Raw genomic sequence first — 14,320 nt, forward strand, 5'->3', positions numbered from 1 at the left:
GGGGCTGCTGTTTCTTCTGTCTTCAATTGCATATTTTAAAATAGCTACAACCCATCAATAATAATTAAAGACTTGGTGTTTTGGGGAGCCTGGGCGGCTCGGTCGGTTAAGGGTCAGACTCTTGATCTCATGGTTTGTGAGATGGAGGCCTGTGTCAGGCTCTGTGCTGACAGTGTTGAGCCTGCTTGAGATTCTCTCTCTTGATCTCTCTGTCTCTGTCTCTGTCCCTCCCCTGCTCATACTCACTCTGTCTCTCTCTGTCCTAAAATAAGTAAATAAACTTTTTAAAAAATCTGGAGGACTTTTAAATCCTTAAATATTCCCATATACATTGGCCCTGTTAGGGTTCTTAAATATGTTTATTTCTTCTTGTATGACACCCTGAGGAGAAGCTTTTTTTCAGATTATGGATTGTGCAACTTTTTCACACTAAAACTACTCCCAGAATTAGGGTAGGTCTTAGGTTTAATACTTCATAAGCAGGAATATTGGTCATGGTCGTTCCAGACCCTAGTTCCAATACTTATCCCTTTGTCATGGAGTACCTCCTTCCTGTCTCCTAACATGTCTGCCAGATTTGGTTACTGTTCTCTGTATCTCCTCAGAGGCTGATTTGCTCAGGAAAATCCAAAGCAAAGGAGAGAAAGGAAGAGTAATTATACTTAGAGGAAAAAAGGAATCATGTAGTGGGGAATAAGAGGGACTTAGTGGTTTCATGTGGAGGGTGTACTTCCGGAAATCTCGCACTCTGGCACATTGTCACTCTCCCCTCCACACACACCCAGGGGCCCACATCCCCCTGCTCTCCACACACAGGTGAGATCTTTGTGAAGTCTGTGCAGTGTTGCATTGCCCTGGCCCAGCTCCTAGTGGAGCAGAACTTGCCAGCCATTGCCATCCACTGTGAGACCCTTCAGGAGGAGAGGTGAGGGAGAGATGGAAAGATGTCTTGTGTCCTTGGGAAGAAATGAAATCCCTGAGATAAAGGACTGTGAACATTTTTATGATTGTCTTTATGACAAAGGCTTTCTTGGTATCAGTAGTTCAAAGGTCTTCAATAACGAATTCTTGTGGCCAGCAACCTATGTGGCCAAGGCATGGACATTAAGCAGGTGAACTCTGCCATCAACTACCACCGGCCTGGCGATTCCCACACCAACCTGCATTGGGTAAGCTGCACACCCACAAGGACCTCCCAGTGTCCTCTCTCAGCCCCTGATTTCCTATGTCTTCATACATTACACCCTCGTCCCTCCTTTTGGGTGTCTTCCTACTTTGGGGTCTTCCAGTGCTACCCTCTGTCCCCTTCCAGGAGGCCTGTGCAGGCCAGTTGCCCGAGGGGATTGTCCATCACATTTGTGTCAAGTGAAAACAGTGCCAAGATCCTCAGTGAGGTGCAGGGTCAAACTGAGGTCGATGGTACTGAACTGCCTGAGGAGATGGACATTTCCTCCTCCAGTGAGTGAGTGAGGATCTCATGAAATTGGTTCCTCCAACTCTTCAGAGTCTCCTTGTTCCTTAGAGACTTTGTCTTGAACCATGTAGTGCAGGCAATGGTGCCTGATGCCTAATGGGTGCCTGACAAGTTTATGTCCCCCGACCTTGATGCCGTGTTGGGATGTTTTGATAATTTCTATGTCCGGTCCCTTTCCTCTCACATCCAATTAATTTTCTTTTTTTTGCACCCGAGTCTCACTTCTGTCCCCACACACCACATGAACACCTGCATGTATAGAGGTCTGTGTTTCTGCCAGTCTCACTTAGCCTTCCCATGCCTTATTGTAACTGCACGTTTTCTCTGCAGTTGCAGCCATGGGAGAGGACGCACCATTTCACAGAGCCTGATGCAGGTCTCACACCCAGGAGCCAGGAGAGCCAGGAGATCATACGTGACCTGAGCTGAAATCAAGAGTCGGATGCCCAACCAACTTACCTACCCAGGCACCCCTACAATTTATACTTCCTAATAATTTCTTTTTAAAAATATTTTAACTTTGAATATAGCTGAAAGACACGATTACGTTAGTTTCAGGGGTACAACACAGTGACTCAAATTCTAAATACATTCTCTGTTTTTGAGAGACAGCCAGAGCAGGGAAGAGAGGCAAAGAGGGAGGGAGGGAGAGAGAGAGAGAGAATAAGAGATTCTCAAGCAGGCTGATTCCTGTGGGGCTGGATCCCATGACCATGGGACCATGATCAGAGAACCCACTGCCACCCAGGGGCCCTTCACCCTCTGTCTACACCATGCTGTGCTCACCAGAGTGTAGCTGCCACCTGTCACCGGACAGTGATGTTACAGTATCACTCATGATATTCCCTGTGCTGTGCCTTTTATTCCTAAGACCTGTTCCTTCCATACCTGGAGCCTGTGTCTCCCACTCCCCTCACCCACTGTGCCCATCCTCCCAACCTCCTTCCATCTGGCAGTCATCCGTGAGTTCTCTGTATTTATAGGTCTGATTCTGCTGTTTGCTTGTCTATTTATTCATTTGCTTTCTTTTCTAAGTTCCATATATGAGTGAGATCATATGGTACTTGTCTTTGTCAGTCTGATTTCGTTCACTTAGCAGACACACTGCCCTGTTTGTCCATCCACGTTGTCACAAGTGGCAAGATCTCATCCTTTTTGTGGCTGCATAATATTCTAGTGTGTGTGTGTATATATGTGTGTATATACCACACAATTCCTTAGCCATTTGTCTGTGGTGGGAACACAGGTTGTATCCTTGTGGCTTTTGAAAAGAATCTCACTCACTGAACATCATCTGGGATGAGGGCGCCCCCTGGTGTCCGGGCCCCTGTCCAGGTGCTGGACCTGAAGGAGACCCTAGGGAGGGCCTGGTTGAGGAGGAGAAAGGCAGCTGGGTCTTCTCTCCTTAGTCTTGTGGCGCCCCTGGGGTGGAAGGTAAGGGGACATCCCCCACTGCTCTGCTCTCGGGTGGATTCTGACTGAGAAGCCTGAGTGGGGTCTGGACTGTAACCCAGGTAGAGATGTCTGAGCAGAAGCCTGGACAACAGTGGGGAGAGGAAGAAGTTTCTGAGCACCCCTGGACTCCACAGGGGTCAGGCTCAGGGGTGAGGTGGGATTGCAGGAGAGGAGAGCTCAGGAGCCCGTGCCATTGCTGAGGTGTCTGTGTCCCTGTGCACCTTGTCCTCCAGCCCCGTGATGGTGATACAGGGAAAACCGAAAAGTAGAAACACTTCCTTGGACTCCTACTTCTAAATGTTTCAAAACTCAGTGAAACAAATATCATTTCTGATTTGGAAATAGCATCTCAGTGTCTATATAATGCTCTATAGTGTGGACATGTACACTCACAGTTTGTGAGTTGACCCCACATCAGGTGCCTGGCTGACAGCACTGAGTCCACTAGGGATTCTCTCTCTCTCCCTCCCTTTCCCTCTCTCTCCCCTTCCCCTGCTTCTGTACTCTCTCTCCATCTCTCAGTGAAAATAAATAAACCTTAAAAATAAAAGAATTGGTGTTTTCACTTTGGGGGGTAAATACCCAAGAGTGCAATTATTGGATTATATGACGAGTCACTATGTTGTAAACCTGAAAGGAATGGAACAGTGTGTGTAAGCTGCATTCAAATAATAAGAAAAATAAAGATTATTAGAAATATTGGAGAACACTTTGGAAAGGAAGACACGAAATGTCACACACCTATATTGGTAATAAATAAACACAAAGAAAATGAGAGTGTGGAATATGTAGAGAGACTGGTCCTAGAGGTGTGGTGATGAGAGGATTGCAAAGCAGGGGGCTAAGATTCTCCAGGAGCCAAAGCCTCGGTCCCCTGGCTCAAGCCTCTTTCATTTTTGCAACTTGTTGACAACAGCAAGCACATACAATGTAGTATTTGGCCTCTTGTCAGGTCATGTACCTGCAGTGTTTTCCATACTGGGTCATGAGTTCATCTGGCACCAGACAAAACATTCTTATCCCCAGGGTGGTGCCCGGATGATGTCCTTCTGGAGAGAAGGAGCAGTCCCGGTGGCCTTTTGTCCTGGGAATGAAACTGCTTTCGGTTTCTTGCTGCTCTGTCCCTTTCCTTCAGGACATTCTTACGGTGCATCTGGCCTGCTGTTCTCCAGCATCTTCCCCTTTCTCTTTGTATACGATGGACTGTAGGAGGACATGGCATAACCCGAACTGTCGTCGGTCGATATGTTGACAGGCTCATCATCTCTGGCACAGATTGTACATGCAAAGATAAACACATTGCATGTTAATGCAAACAGAATAGCAGTAGAGAAGCTAAATATCTTAACATGCTCTACAGGGCTTAATTTTCCTCATCCTTCTGTTATACTTTCTAAGACCTTAGAACAGGATAACATGTCCAGATTGGTTTTGAAAATCTCATATATCTGTGCTTGCAGATGTTGAATGTCCATAGACACGTTAGATTGTCCGAGCAATTGTCTCTAACATCATTCCATGGAAATTTAGTGTTATTAAACGGTAATGCGGCTACACATATTGATGTAGTGTTCCAATCACATAGTGATGATATTTGTCTTTGTAGGCTCAGTAATTGACCTCCCAGCAGCATCACACAGCCTGTTGTAGGCCTGCAATCTCACTGGACAGTCGACTGTCAATATCCCATTGTGTCTTCCAATGTTGGAGCGATTTCTCGTGCCATTGTTGCACAAATTGTACTGTCTGCACAGATTGGTGCAACAAGACAGCCGCAGTAGCTGCAACAAGCATTCCAGGAAACTGTCAGGATCCGTGAAGAACTCATAGAGTATGGCCCATCAGATACATTTCTGAACAATGTTGCCATGGTGGAGACATGGGAAGTGGCAGCCATAGGCCATGGTGTGCTCTAAGTAAATATAAGCCTTTGGATGAGGGAGTAAAGGGTATAGAATTGTTAAGACAACTGTATAATGCGCAGTTAACACAGATCATAAGGGCCTCAGAATCATTCCAAACTCTCTGTCCCTTTAATAGTATGCATGGCAAACGGACACAAGCCCGTATGTACCAGGTACTATTGACCGTGAAAGATAAAGTAGAAATGTTGCTGGAGCTGTTTTTATACTATGTGCCCTTGCAGGTATGGAAAGGGTGGGGGGCAGCAGTTAATTTCCATAGATGCTTTTGTAAGGCTCCTGGTTGTAAATGAGGATGGACGCAGAAAATCCCCCACTGTGCCAATTGAGCCATTAGCAGTGGTGAAGATGGTATGATTATGAATCTCTGAGATTCAGGATGGGGGGGCATGGAAGATTGGGGACATCTGACTTGACCTCAAGTACTGCAGGAGTATTAGAATTTTTAAAACTCTGTGTCTCTATCATTTGCTAAAGACAACATGGTGGGTGAGAAACGGAGTGAGGAAAGTTCTGCACGGAGGCAATAGAGATGGGGCAGGAGTTGGCGGAGTCATGTAAACATGTTGGATTTTTAGGGGAGGATTTTGTTTGCATGTATTTAGTTGTGTTTCATGTTCTTGCATAGGAGTCAGGACAGCATGTTTGTTTTTTTTTTTAATTTTTTTTTCAACGTTTATTTATTTTTGGGACAGAGAGAGACAGAGCATGAACGGGGGAGGGGCAGAGAGAGAGGGAGACACAGAATCGGAAACAGGCTCCAGGCTCTGAGCCATCAGCCCAGAGCCTGACGCGGGGCTCGAACTCCTGGACCGCGAGATGGTGACCTGGCTGAAGTCTGACGCTTAACCGACTGCGCCACCCAGGCGCCCCAGGACAGCATGTTTGTATGGGGAACTGCTGAGTCAGCAGAGAAGGGGAAATGGATGATGCAGGTGCCCAAATGGAGGGGCAGCCTGAGACAGGAGGGGTGCCTCAACTATCACTTAGGAGGTGAGGACACAGGTGCAGATGGGCGAGAGGATAGGGAGAAGGTGTACTTCTCATCTGAGTGAGAAACAAAGGAGCTCATCACCTCAGGAGGGGAGCAGGGAGGGGTGCAGGAGACTGAGGAGAGGGGAGGAAGTGAGAAGCAGCCCTCTCAGGAGGGGGACAGTGAGCTGACTGGGGAAATGGCATCTGGAGAGAGCAGGGCTGGGACCCCTGAACTCTGTCCTCATCACCTTAGAGACAGAGTTCCAGCAGCAGGAGCATCTATCATAGACTAGGAGAAAATGCAACAAAGTAGCTCAGGTGTGAGAATTACCATCCTTTCTACTTTGTCCTCATTCGCTTTTCTCATTTTATAATTTTTCTACAGGGAATATACATCACCTCATATATATTGTACATCATATGTACACATCATAACCAGTTTATACATGTTTCTTTACACTTTAGCAAGGAAGGAGATAGTAGGAAAGTCAGCAGCTCAGGCCACAGAGCTGGGGGGGGGAGGGCGGGGGGAGCGGACTGGGCCTGCCTGTCTGCGCCCTGGGCAGGGGACTCACAGAGACTTTGCTCCATTTCTCAGGACCCTGTTCTCTGGGGGTGGGAGGGCGGGGGCAAGCACGATCTTTCTCTTGCTTCTGGGGTGTGCTCCTTTATTCATTTATTACTATCTTGTCAGTTTAAATACTTTCTAGATGATGGGTTTTGTATGTTACAGGGCATATTAAGCTATTCTCCTAGGAGTACTTGTCTATACAATCAAGCCCACCTGCTTCAGAAATGAAAATTCAAAGGCAAAATAGTTCAGGGAAAAGACGATTGGTCCTAAAGTAGAAGATCAGAACCCGAGTCTTGATTAATGGTCTGAGGATGATCTTTCAACTGTTAGGTATTTTAAACTAGTTTATGTTTTGAAAACATCACTCCAGCACATACGAGGGAATCCAGCAGATAACCACAGATATCCAAAAATAAAGATGTTACATGGTAATCCCTCATCCCCCCCAGTCACCCAAGTTCTCTCCCCAAAATACATTACAATGAGCCATTTCTCCTTTCTCCTACCCACCCCCCAAATACATCCGTGCATATATGTCTACTGTTAGTTTATAAAGAAGTTCAGGCCAGAGACTGGGAGAAGACATTTGCAAATCACATGTCTGATAAAGGTCTTGTTTTAGAACACCCATAAAACCCTTAAAAAGCAACAATAAGCCAAACTCATTAAAAAAATGAGTAAACGCCTGAGCAGACAGCTCACCAAGAACATATACTCCTGGCGAATAAGCACAGGAGAAGGTGCTCACAGAAGGTGTCATTAGGGAAATGCAAAGGGAACAACAGTGGTCTGCCATCACACTCCTGTCAGAATGGCGGGAATCCAAACACTGATAATATCAAGTGCTGACCAGGACTTGGAGCAACAGAAAGCCTCAGTCACTAATGGCAGGAATACAAAGTAACACAGTCACTGTGGGCGTCAGTCAGCAGTTTCTTGTAAAGCCAAACACAGACTAAGCATGGGACCTGCTGATCCCTCTATGAGGTGTTTACCCAACTCATCACAGAACTCATGTCTGCACAACAACCTGCATGCACATTTTCATACTGGGACAGCCCATATCTCTGGGCTGCACATCCTGACCTCCTTCTAACACTACTTCGTGGAAAGGGACAAAGCATAAAGAAGAACTTCACGGGGAGAATCTGGGCAAGACGACCTTAGCCAGGGGGTGAAGGGTAACTTCATCAGTGATGACCAAGTGATCACTGTATGCTCTTGGTATGTTGTGTTGAGAATGGCCCGTCCAGTTGTGGTCTCCCTGGGCCCATAGCCTTGGGCAACCTAATTCACAATGAGGGATAGTCTATAATGTACCAGGAAGTTCTCCTTAAAAATAGACCTACCCTATGACCCAGCAATAGCACTGCTAGGAATTTATCTAAGGGATACAGGAGCACTGATGCATAGGGCCACTTGTACCCCAATGTTCATAGCAGCACTCTCAACAATAGCCAAATTATGGAAAGAGCCTAAATGTCCATCAACTGATGAATGGATAAAGAAATTGTGGTTTATATACACAATGGAATATTACATGGCAATGAGAAAAAATGAAATATGGCCTTTTGTAGCAACGTGGATGGAACTGGAGAGTGTGATGCTAAGTGAAATAAGCCATACAGAGAAAGACAGATACCATATGGTCTCACTCTTATGTGGATCCTGAGAAACTTCACAGGAACCCATGGGGGAGGGGAAGGAAAAAAAAAAAAAAGAGGTTAGAAAGGGAGAGAGCCAAAGCATAAGAGACTGTTAAAAACTGAGAACAAACTGAGGGTTGATGGGGGGTGGGAGGGAGGAGAGGGTGGGTGATGGGTATTGAGGAGGGCACCTTTTGGGATGAGCACTGGGTGTTGTATGGAAACCAATTTGTCAATAAATTTCAGAAAAAAAAAATAAAATAAAAAAATAAAAAAAATAAAAAAAAATAAAAAAAAAAATCAAACATAAAACAAACAAACAAACAAACAAACAGGAAAGTCTGAGAAATGGTCACAGCTTGAGGAACCTGAAGGAGACATGACTGGACTTAACTCAGTGTGGAATCTTGGGTAGGATCTTGGAAGAGAAAACGAAACCGATAAAAGCAAATCCCGTGTGGAGTTCAGTAGTAGGAATGATGAGTATTGCGTCATCATCTATGGTAAATGCATGAGGTTCAGGGTGGTTTTAACAACAGGTCAACCAAGTGTGGGGTGTACAGGGACTATGCGCTAACTTTGTAATTCTCTGTAAATCTCAAACTATTCTAAAATAAAACAGTTTCTTTTTTACAGTAGCCCTCAGACAAGTACTAGGTCCAGGAGGAAAAACTGTCTACTTTTCAGTTTTCCTGGGGTTGTTCAAGGGCCTGGAGAGAGGGATTGAGGGGAGGACAGAGGGAAACTACAGACACAGGACAGGGCTCCAGAATCTCCTCTCCTCTGCTCCCTGCCCCACCCCTGCACCTGCCCCCAGGACTGCTCAGAAGGTACCTTCATCCCCCTCCCTCGCTGCTCAGCCTGACTCACCTCAGCCCACTCCTCTCCCCTGGCGGTGCAGAACCGGAGAGCGGCAGCGCCCCCGTGTGGCCACAGGGATGACGACAGAAAACCCGAGTGCCCTTTGGGCTTCTCCCCAGGTTCCTGCTGGGACCTTGACCCTGGAGTCCCTGTCAGGTGTTCCTGCCTCTGCCTCCAGAGCTACAGGATCCTCCTCCAGGGAACCAAGTCTGGATTGTCCACTCCTAAGATGTGGTCGAAGAAGGGGAAGAGGAGGAGGCGGATAATGACCTGGAATCTGGGGAGGCTTCTGGAGAAGTGAGCAGAGGTAGGAAACTGGGACATTAGGGGATGAAGGCCAACAAGAGAACAGGAGGAGGAACCAGGGGCCAGAGGTAGGGGAAGGGTCATCTTAGGGGACCCTTGTGGGGGGAGGAGGGGTTCTGGAAGGGGCACAGGGGTATCTGGGTGGGGCCCTGATGGATGTCCCTGTTTGCACTTGATGGTCATTACACAGGATTTAGCCCTGTAATTGGTCAGGAAACTGTACTTAGGTTTAGACATTTTTCCATACTTACAATAGGAATAGTTCAAACATCCCGGAATGAAGGAGAAAGAAGAGAGGGGAGGTGGTTAAGGGGCTCCCTTTCTTCCAGAGCAAGACCCCCTTTTGCTGGGGAGGCAGAGAGAGGCAAGAACAGAGAGGAGGCACAGCAAAGTCTGTGCACCCTGAAGGGACCTGGTTCTAATTCTGGAGTTTCCGGATCCCACTCCCTGGGCTAAGATCTCACAGCCACCTGCTGTCCACCCCTGTGTCACCTGGAGACCTTCTCTCTTTGTGAACACGGGAAACACTCCTCCAGGAGGAGCTGCCCCAGGGCCTCCAACAGGGAGGTGCCCAGCAGCTGGGGTCATGGAAGCTGGGTTCCTGGAGCTCAGAGACAGGATGTGGGGTGGAGGCTGGACACTGCAGGGGCTACAAGGACATGAACCATGAGTCAGGCCCAGGCTTCTGCCTACCATTTCCCCCAGGACCCAAATGTGTCCCCTCCCTGCTCCCCAGGCCTGCAGGACCCAGGCATCTCAACACCATGCCCAAGATTGACAGGGGAGAAGCCCCTGTGCCAGGGGGTCAGACCCCCACATTTGGAACCTGGAGGGTGGCCCCCTCCCCCACCTGGAGAGCGCAGGACCCTGGTGTGCTGCCTCTTCCTCCCTTTGGTGCACCCTTGAAACAGGGTCTTGGTGCACCCTCGAAACCCAGACTGCTGTCTGGGTCCCTCAGGCCTGGCTTCCTGTCCCTGCAAACTGTGAAATCACAACCTCTGTTTCTGTTGCATCTGCAGACCTCACATTGTCATTTCTGTACATTGTCACTCAGGTGCAGACAATTCTGACCTCCCTGTGATTGCCTCTCTAAGCCATGACGACCCATGGGTTTGAGGTGTGTTCTAATTTCCAAATATTTGGGGATTTTCCAGAGATACTCAAGTTCCTAACTTAGTGTCACTGTGGTTACAGAGTGTACTCTATAATTTCCCTGCCTTCACATTTATTTAGGGCCAGTCTGTGGTCTATTTTGGCCCATGAAATGGTTGAAGTCATATAATCCTTATCTGTTCTATTAATGAGAGAAGAGTATTGATCTTCAAATATAATAGCTAATTTCTCCATCTCTTTACCTTACTTCCACTTTATGTGTCACCTGTTTTAGAGCTCTGTACTGAGGGTCTTCTCCATTCATTACTTTGTTTTGCTGCAATGCTGACCTTTTGTCCTTAGAGAAAGTCCTTCTTTGTCTCTAGCGATGCTCCCTATGTGACAGCCTATTTTGCTTCAGGTTAATGCAACAGACCAGACTTCTTATACTTTCTATTCCCATGGGATATTCATTCCTTCACTCTTTAAGTTTTAACTTATTTTTCAGTTTGTAGTTCAAGTGTTTCTATTCTACACAGTGCATAGTCCATCTTGATATTTATGCACTCGGATAACGGCAACCTTTTGATTGGAATTTTACTTGGTTTATATTGAATATGATTCCTGACATGGTAGGATTTGGGTCTGTCATTTTGCTCTTTGTTTCTGAAGTGTGTCATGTCTTTTCCATTCTTGTGCCTTTTTTCTACCGTCCTTTGTTTCAAGCAATCAGTTTTTGTTTATGCTTCGATTCTTCCGGTGGCTCTTTAGCTATACTTATTTCCGTTAATTTTTATTGAAGTTGTAGGGATGAAACCTGCATCTTTCACTTTTCACAATCTACTTAAGGCAACATTGAACTCCATCCAGTACATACAAGGATAGAGTTTCACTTAGCCTTCTCAATGCTAGTATTGTTACATGTGTCACCAGCATACATTGTCAGATAATATCATGTACCTCTTAGTGTTTGCAACAGTCATATGTCTTTTAAAGAAGTTAGGAAGAAAATGTACATATACAGAATAACACCATTTCTGGTGTTAATTACTCCACTCATAAACTCATAAACAGAGTTAACATCTGGTGTCATTTCTTTTGGCCTGCAGGACTTCCTTCAAGATGAGTTCATGGCAGGGAGCTTGCAATGAATTCTCCTAGCTTCTATTTATCTATAATACATTGACCTAAAACTTACTTCCTCACTTATATTTACTAGTTTAAATTTATCTTTCCTGTGCCATTTCCTCCCTACTATTGTTTTATTTCTTGAGGTTTTCAGATGAGATAAAATGTCCCAGGTGTGAATGCACAGTTAGAGGAATGTCACCAATGGTTTAGACCCATGGAACTAGTAAGATGAGGGCAATAGAGACACGTCCCTGATCCTGAGTTTCCTGATGCCCCTTTGCATCTGGTCCTTGTCCCAGCCCCCAGCCCTGGGCGGCCACTGGTCTCCTTTCTGTCTGCACTTGTGACATTTCTCATTCTATTACATTTCTCACGAGGAGGCTCTCCTTATCTCCAGCAATGTGCTCTCTTTTCAAATCTCTTTTGCTCCTGATGTTAACATATCAGCCTCCTCCTGTCAGTTTGCCTGGCACAGCTGTTCCATCAACTTACATTCCGCCTGTGTCCTCATACTTAAAGTGCAAGTATTTTTTTTAATGTTTCTATCTTTCTTTTTGAGAGGGAGAGAGTGGGGAGTGGAGAGGAGGGAGACAGAGAATCCGAAGCAGGCGCCATCCTGTCAGCACAGAGACTGAACTGAGGCTCAAACTCACAAACCATGAGGTCATGACCTGAGCTGAAGTCGGATGCTTAACCAACCTAGCCACCCAGGTGCCCTGAAAGTGCACGTCTTGTACACAGCACGCAGTCGGACATGTGGCTGTGTCTACAGGGGCGTAACATCTTCAGCCTACTTCTCCCCAGAAGAATTGTAGGGCTCCAGAGGACTCTGTTCCTTTTCTATGTCTCTGCCCCTTTCCTTGAACATTTCCAGCATTTCTGCTCATCTCTTCCTCCTAAACTCTCACCTCACAGTCCTTCCGACTCCACCCTGCCCCGCTCTTCAGCATCTGCCTCGTGTAAAGTGTCTGTAATGCCAGCACCCCTGTCCAGTTTCCAAGGTCTGCGTCATTATCCATTGCGATGCCACAGATTATAACATGATCCTGCAGCTTCATATGACATTATTATAGCAATAATAATAATAATATAAACATAATAATAATTAAAGTGTAAAGACAGGGGACCAGGACAGCTCCAGCTAAGCTTTCTCATTAAGTTGCAGCCAAGATGCAACTAGAATCGCAGTGATGCGAAGGTGTGACATGGGCTGGAGGATCAAGTTCACGCCCCCACGTGTGGCTGCTGGCAGGGAACTTCAGTGTCCGCGGGCTCTCAGGGGGAAGCCTCAGCTCCTCACTCGTGGGCCCGTCTGCAAGTGAGGATCTTTCTGACAGGGCACCTGCCTTCTTCCAAATCTAGGATCTGAGAGAGGGAAAGAAAGAGAAGAAGGGGGAGAAGAAAACCACAGTCCCTTTGGGACCTGATCTCTGAAGTCACACACTATCACGTTCCCTTATTCTGTCCATGAGAAGTGAGTCACTGAGTCCAGTCTTCACACAAGAGAAGGAGAATTAGTTCCACCTTTTCATGGGGGGAATATCAGTGAATCTGTGAACATTTTAATACCATACATCCTGTGTGGAAGGTGTTGTCAACTTTGAAGATTTGCCTTTGGTTTTTCTTTTTCTTTTTCTTTTTTTTTTTTTTTTTTGCTTTGTTTTTAAATGTATATTTATCTTAAGACAGAGAGAGAGAGAGAGAGAGAGAGTGCAATTTCAGGGAAGGGGCAAAGAGAGAGGGAGAGAGAATCCCAAGTAGGCTTCATGCTCAGCAGGGAGATCCAACCGCGGCTCCATCACACGACCCAGAGATCATGACCTGAGCCGAAATCAAGAGTCAAGACGCTTAACCGACTGAGCCACCCAGGTGCCCCTGTCTTCTTTTTGATTCTCTCATGTGGACATGAAGAGCCTCAGTGTGGCTTTCTTTTGCTTCTCTTCTCTGGTGAGTGATGAGCTTCTCACATCTATATGCTCAAGCTTTTTGCACTAAATTAGAGGAGTTTTCAAACGGGATTTCTTCATTTTTCTGCCTTTTTCCTCCTTCCCGTTTTTGGAGTCTGATCTTCAGTTTGCCTTTTTTTATTGTCTGTGGACTTCTGAGGTTTTATAAGTTTCTCTTCAATCTTTTTTCTCTGATGTTTTGGATTGGGTAATTTCTATTGATTTGTATTCAATCTCATTGATTCTTTACTCTGCCTTCCCAGGCCTTCTGTGAAGTTTACCCATTGAACCGTCACTGCATTTTTTTCCCCGTTCAGTTCTAGAATGTCAATTTGGTCTTCTTTGTACAGTCTACTTCTTCATTCAGATTTCCTTTCTGTTCACCCTTTGATAATTCGATTTTCTTAAATTCTTTCAACATATATTTATTCATTCTTTGATGCTCGTGGCCGGGTTTGGTGCTGATTGCAATATCTGGAAATCGTCACACAGGGAACATGCTTGTGTTGACTTTTGCATAGTCACACAGTTTTGTTTCTCTGCATGTCCTTTAAAATATGTCCTTTAAAAGTGGATTGTGTGTTTTAGTTTTAGCAAATCTGAAATCTATTGTCTCTTTTTCTTTTTTGACAATTGTGTTTTTCCTAAAAGTGTTTCACTAGCATGGACCCCACTATGACATGAACATTGTTGACTGGTGTTATCTATACCCAGTTTTTCCCACCTCCAGGGGCTGCAATTTATCCTGGGTCTTGAGTGAGCCTCTGTCCAGCTGTGTGGTTTGGGGGTCAGTCAAGGTTTGTGCAGGTTCTCCTCAGAATTTGGTCCTCACCTCCTCTGTGGTCGTCTTGTTCCTGGTATTTCCCCCAAACTTCTAAATGTCCTCCCAGCCACAAAGTCTGTCCATCCTTCAACCATTATGGTCTTATCTTTTAAGT

General features: G+C 45.9%; 1 pseudogene; it reads left to right on the top strand.

Moving 5' to 3' along the window:
• The first annotated feature begins 1,097 nt into the window (after positions 1 to 1,097).
• The window catches only part of LOC125166420 (alpha/beta hydrolase domain-containing protein 17B-like), a 70,435-nt pseudogene continuing 57,212 nt past the window's right edge, over positions 1,098 to 14,320 (top strand).

The sequence above is a fragment of the Prionailurus viverrinus genome, chromosome B2, assembly GCF_022837055.1.
Source record: "Prionailurus viverrinus isolate Anna chromosome B2, UM_Priviv_1.0, whole genome shotgun sequence".
Classification (NCBI taxonomy): Eukaryota; Metazoa; Chordata; class Mammalia; order Carnivora; family Felidae; genus Prionailurus; species Prionailurus viverrinus.